Source organism: Rhineura floridana, chromosome 11 (assembly GCF_030035675.1).
Source record: "Rhineura floridana isolate rRhiFlo1 chromosome 11, rRhiFlo1.hap2, whole genome shotgun sequence".
NCBI classification, from domain to species: domain Eukaryota; kingdom Metazoa; phylum Chordata; class Lepidosauria; order Squamata; family Rhineuridae; genus Rhineura; species Rhineura floridana.
Genome location: NC_084490.1, coordinates 64,241,425 through 64,257,085, shown reverse-complemented (window position 1 = coordinate 64,257,085; position 15,661 = coordinate 64,241,425). Strand labels below are relative to the sequence as shown.

General features: G+C 42.7%; 1 long non-coding RNA gene across 1 annotated transcript in view; it reads left to right on the top strand.

The window, feature by feature from the left end:
* Window positions 1-11,660, top strand: part of LOC133366302 (uncharacterized) — a 31,185-nt gene extending 19,525 nt beyond the window's left edge. Inside the window, exons 2-3 of the long non-coding RNA XR_009758376.1 lie at window positions 2,228-2,411; window positions 11,119-11,660. This is a non-coding gene — a long non-coding RNA (uncharacterized LOC133366302). The remainder of the gene's footprint in view (window positions 1-2,227; window positions 2,412-11,118) is intronic.
* The last annotated feature ends 4,001 nt before the right edge of the window (window positions 11,661-15,661 follow it).

The window sequence follows — 15,661 nt, the reverse complement described above, 5'->3', positions numbered from 1 at the left end:
GATGGGAGTCCTTAATTCAGGCATCGAGATCTAAAGACTCTAAAAACTTCTGGGCTATCATCTCCAATGCCTCCAGTACTGAATCTATACCTCTTTGTAATATCCTCCCCCAGATTTGGGAACAGTACTTCACTGATATGTTTGTGGAAGTTCGTCACAAAGATCAAAGCCCTTTTATTCCCCCTGATCTTATGTCTCTTCCGTCTTGGCCCCCTGTCACACAAGGAGAAGTAAAAGATCTAATAGCTGGATTGAATGCGGCCAAGGCACCCGGTCCTGATAATATCTCACCAGAAATGTTAAAAAAATTTCCAGACTGGTGGGCACCCATCCTAGCCAATCTATTTACCAAAATTAATAACACGGGTCAATTCCCGGAGGCTTGGAGTGAAGCAATAGTGGTGCCAATATTCAAAAAGGGAGATAGAGAGGACCCGTCTAATTACAGGCCAATTAGCCTATTATCAGTAATCGGCAAACTATATGCTGCACATTTGAAAGTAAAGCTAGAAGCCTGGATGGAGGAACATGATATATTAGGGAAAGAGCAGGCCGGGCTTAGGAAAGGCAGTTCAGTACTGGATCACTGCCTAGTATTGAGCCATTTAGCGGAAAAATATAGCAAGCTAAGAGGTAATGGTCTTTATGTGGCCTTTGTCGATCTCAAAGCTGCTTTTGACTCAATTCCACGGGACAAACTATGGATTAAACTAGCAAATACTAACATCGATAAAAGGCTGCTTTCCCTGATTTACAATCTATATCAGCACACCTCCCTTCGTGTCCGTTGTGGCCGTGAGGGAGGTTTGACCGACTCCATCTTTTCTAACAAGGGGGTGAGACAGGGGTGTATACTAGCGCCCCTGTTATTTAATTTATACCTAAATGACCTGAGAGCATCTTGCCTCTCTCAGGAATTCCACTCCCCCAAAATTGCAGAAATAAGATACCCCCTGCTTTTGTACGCAGACGACGTGGCCCTTCTCTCCCTTTCAAAAGTAGGGCTTAAACGAATGCTCCGAGCTTTCATGTTCTATTGCAGTGAAAATTGATTGATTATTAACTTCTCCAAAACCAAAATTTTGGTATTTTCCAATCGTAAAACAACCTCTGTCTGGTCAATTAACAGTCATCAAATAGAACAAGTCCCATATTATAGATACTTAGGGATTATCTTTCACTACTCAATGAACTGGACTACCCATATAAGAGCGGCAATTATGAATGCCCGTAACACGATCAAGGGCGTGTTACGCTTCTTCTTTTCCAAGGGTGGGCAGTACGTGCCTGCTGTCATCCAGGTTTTCAAAGTCAAAATCATCCCCCAGCTCTTATATGAGATCCCCATTTGGATACATTCATTTAATTCCTCAGTGGAATCAGTTCTTTCACTTCTCTTATGCAGGGTGCTAGGCGTCCCAAGATGTGTTACCTCTGCAGCTCTCAGACTAGAATGCGGTCTCACATCTTTGGAATGCCAGGCATGGTTGATGGCGGTGAACTTTTGGGTCTCACGAGCGTTTAACCCATGGCCAGGATATTTAACTGCCCTCTGGAATTATGATTTTACATCTAATTGGTGTAAAAAAATTACCGCGAAATTATTACGGTTAGGTTTTTCTGTGGAATATTTAGTATCCCAACCATTTTCCATGGCAAAAGCCCAAATTCGATCTCGGCTTAGAGATTCTGACTTACAATCTACGACCAGCGGAGCCACTAAAGTATGTTCTCCTCTTTTTTTGAAACTAAAAATGGTCCTTGAAAATTATGCTCCCTATTTGGACTACCTTACAGTACTTAAATTTAGACTAGCTTTTACGAAGTCCAGATTCAATTCTCTGCACTCAGCACTGTTGAAAGGAAGGTATGCTGGTCTCCCTGTTGTACAACGTCTTTGCCCATGTGGAATGGGCTCCATCGAAACCCTTCACCACATGGTTTTAAACTGTCCCCTATACTCTTCGTTAAGGGACAGTATTTCCCTCTTGCTACTAAGGTATTCTTCCAAGCCCCCGGAAACTATAGTATCTTACCTATTGACTGGTTCAGATAGGGAAACTTCCCTCCAAGTAGCTAAGTTTATTCAGGCCTCCCAACAAATACAGCTAACCTTGCCCTCTTAACTGAATGCTCTTGCTTCGAAGCAATTTTATTTTGTATTCTGTTTTATTGTCATTCTGTTCCTTTTGTATATATACTGTATTTTGTATCTCTTGTTTTATAGTGGGTCCTTGACCGTAATAAACTTACGATGAAGTTCCTCCTTCCACTCATGAAGGGCTGACAGAAAGGGGGAGGTAGTACACTGGTGGGAGCAGAGCTTCCAGCATGCTCATTCATCCATATTGCATGAAGAAAGAGAATGCCTAACAAGGGCCCTTTATGGTTCTGGAGTGTTTCAGTTAGAGGTGGGTGATGCTGTCTATTTCTGGCCCACATCACTTTTGCATGCTTTAACACAGAATTTCATTCTATTTTCACATTAAAAAAATAATTACAGATTAAAGTACATTTTCTCTCAAAACTTGTATTTAAATATGCATCACATTTGGAGAAGTGTACAACCTCTAGAATAACTACGCTGCAGTCTGCACTTTATTTATTTATTTACCTGCCTTTCTGTTCATGATAGAAATACAAAGCAGCTTACATATGGTTCCCAAGCGGTCTGACCAGACCTGACCCTGCTTAGCTTCAGCAGGGAGCTGGCCTTATGTGCCTTCAGACCAAGGATCAGAATCAGGATCAGAATTTTCTATAGGAATTTGCAAAGATTGAATTCCTCCAACATCTCCATTCTTTTATGTGGAAACCTCAGCTCTGACTCTTGGCTTGGTCTCTCCTGGCTCCTGGTCCCTGTGGCCTACTTACACACTGAACTGGCCAAAATATTATGGTAATCATTGGAGTGGGAATGAGTGACACTATCAGGAGTAACCCTATCAGGAGCTCTTTGGATCTCTGTGCAACTACCCTGTATGGTGAGCCACTGAACATCAGGATGCAGCATCTACCTGGCATTAAGGTGCCCTCAGGCTGTGGGCTGACTCCATCTACTCAGGCTAGTAATTGTCCCTAAGAGGCCTTTCCCCCCCCATTTGATTTACCTAAGCAACAGTGTTCTTGAGCTTTGGTGTGTTCCTGTTTCCTTTGCTTGTTCTCTAGTCCTGACTTCTGGCTTCCTCTGAAGTCCTGCCTCTTGGTTTGTCCTTTGATCAGTAGTGTTGTGGCAAATTCAGAAGTGAAAGGTCCCTTCATGATAGTCTCAACCACCCACACACCTTTTTTTTTGCTACTGGGTTAAGAACGAGTTCCTTGTTAATGCCTTCTTCCACAACAACAGATGTCCCTAAGAACCAATAAGCATGAAAGATGGGAGTGTTCACTACTGAGAAGAGACTTCTCAGTGGCTTACTCACTCACCCTCTTTCATTCTGATTGGCTCCAATCATCAGGAAAGGACAAGGAAGCTTGTTAGAAGACTCTTTTCAGTGGCTAACACACTCCCCTTTTGTGCAGATTGGCTCATAGGATCCTGGAGACATAGCGACCCTACTCCCAAAATATAAGGGGTCTAAGACATCCCAAGACTCCAGGCAACTACACCCCTGCCTTTGATCCTGATTTACTCACTAGTCCTGATTTAAGGCTTTCTCCCTTGTCTCTAATTCTCTGCCACAACTCCTGGGTTCTGGTTCCAGCTAATCTCAGACAGCTGCCTACAGCTCAGCCCTGTGAAACAAGCTGAACCACCTCCTCTCCCCTCCTCTCCTCCCCATCCAGCTTCAGAAGAGATACCGTAGTTACACCATAGTTCCCCATGATCCAAAGCAGGAAATTGTGGGTTAAGAATTTCCCACTGCCTAGGATCACACTGTGGACTGCACTCATGCATCTCAAACATCACAACTGGTTTGGCCCTTTAACGTACATGAATAAAGGAAGGATGAAATAAATGAAGCATGTAGGTCTGTGGGGTAGCGGAGGTATATTGGGTGTGTGCAATGGCTCTGTATGTACCCTGAATAATGAGGCAAATTGGGATAGTCTTTCATGTTTATAGAATCATAGAGTTGGAAGGGGCCTTGTAGGCCATTGAGTCCAACCCCCTGCTCACAGCAGGAAATCCACAGCTAGAGCATCTCCCGCAGATAGCTGTCCAGCCTCTGCTTGAAGACATCCAGCGAAGGGGATCCCACCACCTCCCTAGGCAGTCGGTTCCATTGCCGGACCGCCCTTACTGTCAAGAAGTTCCTTCTAATATCCAATCTGAATCTACACTCCTGCAACTTAAAACCATTAGACCTAGTCCTACCCTCTGGGGCAGCAGAGAACAAATCTGTACCCTCCTCTATGTGACAGCCCTTCAGGTACTTAAAGAGTGCAATCATGTCACCCCTCAGCCTTCTCTTCACCAGACTGAACATGCCAAGTTCCTTCAACCTTTCCACATAAGACTTGTTCTCCATACCGGCTATCATCCTCGTCTCCCTCTTCTGAACCCGCTCTAACTTGTCTATATCTTTCTTAAAATGAGGCGCCCAGAACTGAACGCAGTATTCCAGATGAGGCCTCACTAATGCAGAATATAGTGGGACTATTATTTCCCTCGACCTGGAAACTATAGCTCTGTTTATGCAGCCCAAAACCGTGTTTGCCGTTTTTGCCACAGCATCACACTGCTGGGTCATGTTACTGAGCTGGATTTTGCCATTAACAAAGGGTATCGAGACAGATCAGGGAGTGCCCAACTTTCTGAGTAGCTCTGTTGCCTCATTTTTTCCATGAAGTTTAGCTCCCAGTAATCCCTCCCCCGTTTCTTTTCTTGGAAACAAAACCAAGCAGACTGAGGAAATGCCCAGAGCATGAGAGGGTTATAGAGGAAATGGGAAGGGTGGTGGAGAGGTGGGGGGATCTTTAGTTTTGGTGGATAGATCTAGTTTTCCCTGTGCACTCCAATGACTGTGATTTGGGGGAGAGAGGTTTAAGTAAACATGAATTTTAACTGACAGAACAGGGTGTAAGGGTTTACGAGAGCATTCTTTTTCCTAACAAAGCTCTCTCTGAGAACTTCCAGGAATATTGGGGGGGGGGTTGAGAAAAAAATATGTGACTTTTCTAGGTTTTTTAAATTATTTTGCAAAGAAGTTAAAATCATGTAGCACAATAGCCCAGAACCTATTTGTCTGAAAACAGAGCACCTTCCTCATGATTGCAAATGGATTGAGCACACACACAAACTAGGAGAGGGATCCCACCCCATTCCCCCCAAAAAGAGAAGAGTCTACAGTTTGAGATAGATGCTGCACCTGACTAGGGCCTGCACCCCCTACTCACTTACCCCTGCCTACCCTCTGCCCCCCCAACCCTTTACTCCTCACCAAAGCCATTCCCTCCTCCCTTTACACCTATCGGCCTCCATCCAATCCAGCTTGATTCGGGGGCATATATTCTATTTCACTGGGCTTTGGAGTCACAAAGTCCAGACTTCAAAGCACCTTGCAGGCAGCAACATGACGCTAAAAGAACCTTTTAGCTGGATTGATCTCCCTTAGCATCAAGTGATGCAGGGGGAGGTCAATCCTTTTTCTGGTGCCTGACAGCACTCCTCAAAGGGAGCTCTGTCATGCACCCAAATTAACTAGATGTATCTCCCTTGCATTAGGGGATGCAGGAGGAGGTCATTTTTTTTATTGCATCCCTCCCAGATATTGAGGAGTTAGGGACAAGTCAAAGCCCCTCCCCCGTGCCAGGGGGGGTAGTGGTAGCAAAACTGAGCCCTTTGGAAGCCACCCCCGAAAGCTTCTTTCAACAGAAAATGGGTCTATCGTTGCTCCCCACCCCATCCCTCCCCTTGGGCTCCCCCTCAGCCTCCTCAGCTGCTCACCATTCCTCCTCTGCCTCTTCTCCTCCTTCATTCCCCATTCCGCCTCTTTGTCCTAATTGTCATCTAGCCACCGCCGTCCATCCTTCCTCTTCCTCTTCATCCTTAGCTTCCTTTCCTCCTTCAGTTTCCACTTCCTCCTCCAAATTGTCTTCATGCTGTAGTTCTCAGGGCTAGCACCCTCTGTCAGCAGTCACACAAATTACATTATGACAACACTCTTAGACAGATATATATTAGAGTAGAAATTTGGCAGGCTTCATCTCCATACCTGCGTTTGCATCCAATTTGGGCAGAAAAAAATCCATTTTTTCTTTTTTAATAACTAACTAACTAACTAACTAACTAAATAAATAAATAAAAGTTTCCTGCAAAAACCCTGGACAGATCTGCCTGATATTTGGCAAGCTTAATCTACTCTGGAGGGACTGATTTGTCTGCAAGATTCATCAACATGCAAAAAGGGTGGGAAGGGGAGGTCATTTTTAGAAAGAAGCAAAAAGTTAAAGTCATTTTAGAGTCCCCATCATAGTGAGTGAGGGTGTATGAAACAGCTTTGGATTTAACAGATCAGATTTGGACCTGGATAATGAATCAGATTGGAATAGCTAAGAGCAGATCCAAAACAGATTGTTCTGCTTCAAAACACTACAGATAAAAAATGAATCTTGTGGAGTATTGTACATGCATAATGTATATACCTCATGGGGTCAGTAATGGCCATAAATCCATTTTTGTACAGTTAAAGCAATCAGGCTAATGCTGAAACGGGACAGAACAGACTTATGAATGAACAACTAACACAGATCAGAAATAGATTGACCGATCCATCCCTTCAAAGAAAGCAACCTGCCTGCTACCTTCAAACAAAACATTGACTGAATACTACTACCACTACTACCACCAGTAGTAGTAGTAGTAGTAGAATTTATATCCTGCCCTTCCCTCTGAACGAGCCCAGGTGGCAAAGGCAAGGAATTGCCTCCCAATTTACAGAAACATCCTCCAAATGGTAAAATAATGCATCACTTTCATTTCTTTTAGTATGCATAGCAACCAACACTATTAGCAATCATAAAGTTACCCAGGCCTCTTAAAATCCAGCTAGCATATTTGGTGTGACAACCTCCTATGATGGCAAATTTCACAGGTTGATTATATAAAGTGCAAAGGATCAATTTCATTTATTGGTTCCAAATGTACTGCTTTTTAATGACAGAGAACAGTTTTATTGTCAAAAACCAGTTACATTTGCGTTGGTGAAAATTAGTGTTCTGTTACTGCAAAATCTGGAGGTGGCATGTGTAAAAATTGTTAAAATTTTGTATTGTGTATTGTTAAAAATACACGAGGGTAAGGATGGAAATGTTTAAACCTAACAAAGGCTTAGTAGATCCTATATACTAAGGGCAAACACATTATCCACGTGTGGAATCTTGTGTACCCAAAACGGCACCATCCATAAGAGGGAGGTATAGCAGAACTGGGGGTGGGGGGAGAGAGACAGACAGACAGAGACAATGGGAATTGAGTATGCTCAGTGGTCTGAGTATGCTGAGGATGTTGGTGGGAAGGGGGGATGGTATGAAGTATTTTATTTATTTACTTATTTATTTAAAATATTTATATCCCGCCCTTGTACCATATAATGGGCACTCAGGGTGGCTTACAAAAATAAAATCAGACATGTACATAATAAAATTGTAAGCAGTAAAATCACAAAAAACATTAAAATAAATTAAAATACATAAAATACAATTAAAATACATAAAATAAAATATATATCCTGGAAGAGAAGTATCCTGGAAGAGACTAGCTGGATCCTGCACAGGAGCACTCCACACTGCAACATTTTGTTGCAGAGCTTGTAATATAAAGATTATCACCAAGATGTCCATCTGAATAACACAATTCTGCCATGCGACTGTGGGTGCTGTGCACAGGAAGGCATATTACACCTTCCCCAATGTGAACTTGCTCTATGAATGCCAGGATATCCAACGAGAGGGATAGAGGCAGGTTTCTTTCCCACAGAGATAATGCCCCATATAAGGGAATGCAACCATTAACTTAAATGGGAAAAAGTAAAGGGATGCACGTAGGGACATGCAACTTGGATGGGAGCCATATTGGTGACCCCAATCTCTAGGATCAATGGAGTAAGGGTTTGCAGCCACTAAACTGTGTTTTCAGAATACAGCCTAGCCCACAGAAATAAATGGAAACTACTGAAAGCTGTATCTGTTCCTATTTGCATAGTTTTGCCCTGGATTCCATTTTTTTGTCTACACTGGAACAGGAAAGAACCCTGGAAACTATCTTCTATACGTTTCTGAGGAATCTGACATTGTTAACGTACATTAACAAAAGAACACTTATTAGAAGGTTTAGTAGAGCATCTGACTTGGAAATATTGTGTGCCTTCAAAGCCCCCCACTCCACCCTGGGCCCTTGATCTGGGCCCCAAAGATTGGGTTGACCCACTGACCCCACATCCAAATGATTTTGGGGGCAGGGCTAATTATTAATTAGGTTTTTTTAAAAAAAACCTAATTAAGCACACAGTTGGGAACAGGAGGGTTCAATCCTGCAGGGTGCTCCTTCACAAGCAACTTCTCTGCAGGGAGGGCACACATGTGAAGGTAAACTCTGAAGGATCAAATACTCTGTGCAACAGCTGTTGAACAGAGGCATCAGTCTTGCGGGGTGCTGCTTAGCAGCTTCCCCACAGAGAAAACATTTGCCAAGGCATACCCTGCACCCCATAGGATCAAATCCCCTGTGCAGCCACATAGGCAAATGACCAAGACGTTGAGGATTAGTCTCCCAGCATCACCTTCTGAGACTTATCCCCAGGAAAGAGGTAAAACACTTCAGTACAGTGCCCCTGATCCCTGTGAGCCACTTTACAAAGTTCCAGTGGTTGATGATATCAGTCAACAAGGTCAAACTCCACCAACCATATCTTGGTGCAAGTAATTCACCAAGATGATCAAGGCAATTTCTAGCCTAAGCTGGACCAAAAACTAGACTGAAAGGGAACCGGTTTCAGCCAGGAAAATCGGGAGCATGGCATGACATGCCTGGGTACCTTGCCAGACATGGAATGTTACAAATTGGAAAAATTGTTATTGAAACTAGAGGACTCCTAAAATGGCATTTCTAGCCAATGGTATCACTATGGCTTCCATTAGACCAATTGGAACAGACCCTCTCTCAAGGAGACATGAATAACATCAGTCATCTAGACAGATAATTTTGACATCTTAAGCAACCGGGATGGTAATGGGTCGATGGTCAGGCACATTTCTGCAAGAGTCTCATCCACGACATCAGGATGAAGAAATTGAAAGGTATCCATATAAATCAAGAGCAAAGACTAGACAACATCAGCACAGTCCCTGTAGCAGTCATCTGAAAGCAGATTAGATGCAAGTGATTTTGTCCAAAGTGTCTTGCAAATTGGTGACAGCAGGCTTCTGAGGGTTTATATTTATTTTCCTGCGGAAGCCAAACTGTACAAGGCCCTTTCTGCTGGCTCACACTGAGCAGGCACATTGCTGATGGAAAAAGAAGTAACTTTCTGCTGCTATCATTGCTACAGAACAGGCCCTAAAACAGGCTCTACCTCATGTTTGGACAGTCTTGTCTGTCATGTCACAAATTCCAAAAAGAAAAATAATCCTGGGGGGGGGAATGCAAAACACATGTTGGGTGGGGGTGCACCCATTCCCTCCGACTACAGGGCTTCTGCCAGCCCAGTCAAGTTCCAAAACCTTCATTGCCATTTTAATCTGCCCTTGCTATAGCAGCTGTACCTAAAAGAGGGAGGAGAGGGCAGAACAAGAGGTGGAGAAGGAGGCAGAGTAAGCAGCAGCTTCCTGTGCCTCTCATCTCCCTTCAGAGACAGGCAGAAAGCAGAGGTGGCAAGCATACCCTCCGAAAATGAAAATCTGCTCCATTTGAGAAAGATGGGTGTTCCACATCTTATAATGCACACAGCGAATGGCACTCTGGTCAAAATGACTCGTGTGTGTGAATATGGGCTCTGAAGTCTATGCAAGTAGGAATGACCCTTCTCTTAGTTTTCTGACTCTTTGTTTTGCTGTGTTCATATCAGTTCACTATTAATCCACTCAGATGTTTTACAAATTTAAAACCACCTGTTCTATTAATGTTGTAACTGTTAAAGGAAACGAAATGCATTTCCAGTCCCCAAAGATTAGAAAGGGGCCAGATATCAGACAAAGCTCTCCAACACATTCCATTCCATCTCCTTCAGTTTTCTCTCCTCCCTCTGATCTTCCAGTCATGAGATTTGACTCTGCCTCCTCTGTGGAACTTCAGCCTGCATCTTGGCCTTGCCTCCCTCACAGGCTCATAAGCCGGCAAATCTAAGACAAGATTTGAGGATGAGCAGTACTTGCAGTTGTTACCTGCTCGTTCCTGTGCTCCTTTCCTGTCCCTGTTAGGAAGGGCAGGGCCTTGCTGCTGCCACCCTGTCAACTTGAAGCTCCCGGTGGGGTTTTTTCATTAACTGTTAGCGCCTGGCAGCACCCCAGGCAGGCCTCCAGATCACATGCTCACAATCTTTCCACAATTAATTAATTAAATTTATATCCTACACTTCCTCCCAGAAGGAGGCTAGTGTGGCAAACAAAAACACTAAAAGCACTTTAAAACATCTTAAAAACAAAAGACTTTAAAACATATTAAAACAAAACACCTTTAAAAAACAACTTTTAAAACATTTTTTTAAAACAATTCCAGCACAGAGTGGGATAATAAAGCTTGTTGAAAGAGGAAGGTGCCAAAAAGATAACAAGAGATGGCATCTGTCTAATATTTAAGGGGAGGGAATTCCAAAGGGTAGGTGCCACTACACTAAAGCTTCCTATGTTTGCTTGTTTACTTATTTATTTATTATTTGATTTATATCCCACCCTTCCTCCCAGTAGGAGCCCAGAGTGGCTCCTTCCCCCCAGTAGGAGCGGCAGGGAGTTCCACATGTTGTGTGGAATGGACCTCCTGATAAGATGGTATCTGCAGGAAGCCCTCACCTGAAGAGTGTAGTCATTGACTGGGTATATAAGGGGTAAGATGATGTTTCAGGCGCGAGATGTATTTCATTTCTGTTTACATTCCAGTAATTATTTCTAAATTTTCATCCACACTTATAAGTTGGCACATATGTATCCTCTTTTCTTTTCTTTTTTTGTGATCCATATTAGGTCATCCTTTGGGTGAGCATTCGCGAGTGAATCATTTCTAGAAGCAATGCAAATATAGACAACAAGTTGTTAGTTGTCTAACTAACAAGAAGGGTATCTTGCTGGTAAGCTGCAAAAGATTGACGACAAAGAACAGCTACAGACATTTATGTAGTTTCAAGTGCATACAAAAAATGCACACAAAATAGACTCTCTCTGGTGTAATGAATGTGCTACTATATGTGAACATATTGAGGAGGTTGTGGAGGGAGATAATAAAATGGCATATGTAATCAAGTTTACTCTCAAGGATTTTGAAATGATAGATCTGTAGTTCCAAAGAAGACTGGGCCAGCCTCTCCTTACCACGCATGAAAACAGCTATAGAGCAAGCTAAGTTTTTATATTGTCCTTTACTCAACAAAGCAATAACCAACTGTCACTTTTAATGCTACATCTACAGGTTGAACATGTGTACATGTTGTTATTGGAAAGAATAAACATAGCAACATTTTTGTCCATGGAAACTGGATTCCTCTGTGCAATAAATCATTGAAATGGCATCGTTTTCCTTTCCTTTATCTAGAATTTTCTAATAGCAGCTGTGGGTAGGGGAGACTGCAAAGAGAACAGCTTGAGTACTCCCCCCCCCCTTTGATGCAACTGAGAGTCATATTTGCAGAGTAAAAGGGGCTGACAATAAAATGATGCATCCAGAGGGAATAGCATGTTTTTTCCTCTGATTGCAATGTCGGTAGAAAGTTAGGCTATAATCCTGTACATCGTTACCTGGGACGGGTGTTGGTTCCATTGAATTCACTGGAGCTTACATGTATTGGATTGCATGACTACTTAGTTAGTTTATTAAATTTGTTAATCACTTCTCACAACCAGTTGGAAGTTCCAGGCTGATTTGCAGAATAAGAAATAAAGAAGCAGAAAATGTAATATATAATCAAATATCAATTCAAACAATTCAATAAAAATATACTGCAGTGTTCACATATCAAACAAAATCCAAAAACATGTGATAGTCACCCTCATCCAACACAAGAATGAATGTCAAACAGTTACCAAATACCAGGCTGCTAGTGCTGTTCAAATGCCCAGGTGTCTTTGTCTGGCACCAAAAAGAGGACAATGTCAGTTTCCCTGAGAAGACCATTTTGTAACTGGGGGCCATCACATAAAAGCCCTGTTCTCTTGTTGCCACCCTCAGTTTTCTTGTGAGGTGAGAATATTGGGGACATTTTATTTATTTATTAGATTTATATCCCACCCTTTCTCCCAGCAGAAGCCCAGGGCGGCAAATCATGCCTTTTATAGTAACTATTTACAAATATACAAATTGAATAGATAGAAAGCAAGCATGTACACAGAGGCTAGTCTAATTCCCAACTGGGAGGGGGATCAATTAAAGGGGGTTATTTTCACAGGGGGCAAAGGTTTTCACAAAAGACTAATTCATCCCTGCCCTAAATTAAAACAGAGAAGTTAAAATCTGCTACAGAGAGAGTATTTTTTGAAGGGTCAGTTAGTCAGCATGCTGCTTGCTGAGCTGGCTTCCCAAGGCTGTCCATCTGCTGGCTGCCAAGAGGGAGAAGGAGAGGTGAAAGGCAGCAGGGAGCTTGGTGCGATGAGGGTGCATTGTTGGATTGGTTCTTCTTCTGTGCCCACACCATACCCAGCTCCCTGATACATTGCCCCTCTTGGTAAAAGCCAGCAGTGTGCAACTCTGAAAAGTCAGTTCCACAATGCAGCCATGTCCTCCCTGCCCTGGCAGCCACTACTGGTGATACCTCTTCCTATAATTTAAAGAAGTCACCAATTCCCACAATCACCTTCAAGTGAATGTGCAACCATCAGCCTTCTACCCTTCTTTCTCATTAGGACTCTAAAAATTTTGTTTCAAGTAAATTTCACACATGTTCATCTAGATATAAGGTATAACCAGAATTGTGGCCATTTTGCCCACAGTGGTGAATCTTCAACCGTTTATGGAATGTGTCCCACCGCTGTTTTTGATTGATTGAGTTGTTCATTCATTCACTTGGTAGTTTATGCTGTTTTACAAGCTGTGAACAAGTTTGTGTAAATGTTTTACTATCACACCATTATTTGCATTCTGGTACTATCAGTCTTCAGATGCTGAAAAAAATGAACAGATGAAATGGAAATGCAGCTCAGAGTCAACACCAGCCTAAGGTTTACACCCACACTTTCTGAAGTCTAAGTTCCATTTAATATGCTCTTGTGGAGAAGGTGTAAATTAAAACAGAACCCATGCTAATTTAATTTACACCTTGCTAGAGTTCCCTGAAATGCAATTTACATTCACTCAGACTTCAGTGGAATAGATAAGTGCAAGGGAATGTAACTGGGATTTATTCTACAGGAGAATAAAGACACATTTACACGGAGGTATAATTCTTTGAGGAATCCTGAAAAATAGAGTAGCCCATAAATTTTCTATCGATAATAATGGATAGAATGGGGGCAGCCATCTTTCCCCCCCTATAAAATAGAAACCACATTACTTCATCATGCACCAATGTTCCCAGTGCCATTCTCAAGCAATTTTGAAACCAGGTTGGTTTAAAAGCTTAGTGTAGCAGCATGTCTTTCTTTAATATTAAAAGGAAAGGAAAAAAGACCCTCTGGCCACCTTGTCAGATAGTAAGCATCCTCCCACACACAAAAATGTTGTGGTCTTCACAGAAACGCTATGACAAAGGTCCAGGGAAAGAAACAGGTGAGGTCATGTGTTCCCCTAGCTTCAAGGAATCACAATAGTGATGGAGAACTTCGATTACCCTAATACCTGCTGAGAGAGAAACTCCACTAAGCATGCAGCCACCAATAAATTCCTGACATATCTTGCTGACAACTTTCTCTTTTAGAAAACGGAGGCAGGACCAAAGAGATCAGGTCTCCTTGACTTGTTCCTAACTGACCAGCAACTAGCCATGACAGGCTGCAGCTGAGGAAGGGTCAGGCTGGCAAGATGCTGCAAACCTCCAGATTGCTGCTGATGGCTCAGGAGCCTCCTAAGGAGCTAGGGGTTGGGGAGAAGAAGCCTGAGAAAAGTAGAAGCTGCTTCTGGAAGGAGGGGTGCTAAATGCTGTTGAGTGCTAGGTGCATTTTTTTAATTCCCCCCCATTGAGGAGGTCTGACAAAAAGACTGAAAAGAAAGACAGTGTGTGTCTGAAAGAAGCAAGGACAACTGCCCAATGTCTAAGGGGCTTGGACCTTGGTATTGTGACCCAGTCTGTTAAGAACTGAACATGCTCAATGGCCACCATATGCTTGCGGGCTGGCTGATGGGAGTGGGGAATACAATGGAGTGGCTGAAATCCTGAAGAGAGGGCACGCCACACTGTAACATTTTGTTGCAGGTCCCACTTGTATATATCTTAATATGGCATTGAATGACACTATCTTGATTGATATCGATGTTCTTCAACAATTCATCTCACAAGTGTCCTTTGAAGACTTAGTAATAATGGAATCAGGAATTAGTAGCTCATTTAAGCTTTGTGCATGCAAGGACAATTACATGATGTAATATCCAAAGTTAATTAGAGTGAAGCATGTGCATATTACTTAACGTTCACAGTGAAATTAGTTTTATGCATTTTGGATAGATCATGCCCATTATTGTTATAAAAAATCAGTATTGAAAAAGGCTGTCATGCCACCTGCAGGAAAGAACTACATTGCTAATATTGTAATGTTAGCATAAATATCAGTAATGCCCCTACAATGTGGATTGAACAACTTGGGTTACAATGTGGATTAACTGACCTGGACAACCACTAACTTTCGACATGGGCCATTGTGTAGATCCCACCCTGCTGCCACCATGCTGTGGTGATCCCACCCCACCACCTCCAATAATATTTATTTGTTTGTTTATTATGGTGAGGTTATTGTTCACATTTGGTGATATTACCTAACAGAACATTCTTTCTGGTAGTGGGATACATGGAGTGCTGGAGTGGTAAGTAACATCATCTGCCCTCCTTGATGTCTGTTAAGCCATTGGCCTTGGGTTCATTATCTGTTGGTTTGTCTGAATCTCAGCTGCATAGGCAGCAGAGTGCGCAGTTTGAGCCATAACACCTGTGGCTAAGGCATCCAATTGGTGGAGGGAAACTCTTCTTGCTTTAATCCAGCTCTTTTGAGAACTGCCCTCAAAGGGAAGACACATAAGGGGATTGGCCCTTTGGGTTGTTATGCGGGTGATGGTTCTACCCTCTTGCTATTCTTTATCTGGGAGAATTGATTTTTTTTGTTCAGCTTTGTGACTGCTAGACCATTGTGGTTATTTTGTTGTGGGTAGTTGTATGCAGTCTGTCATAGCAGATCATGTACATGTCTGTGTGCTAGTGACAGAGAAGAAAGGACGTGTTGCTGGGCCCACAGGGTGAGAACCTGCTGGCATAAAATCATTTCTCCCCAGGGTGAGAGAATTACCTGTGTGATTACTTGTGTTTCCATTTTATCTCAGGTGAAGATGGGATGTGGGGCCCAGTAATATTGGAAGGAGTCCAAGTAAATCGGA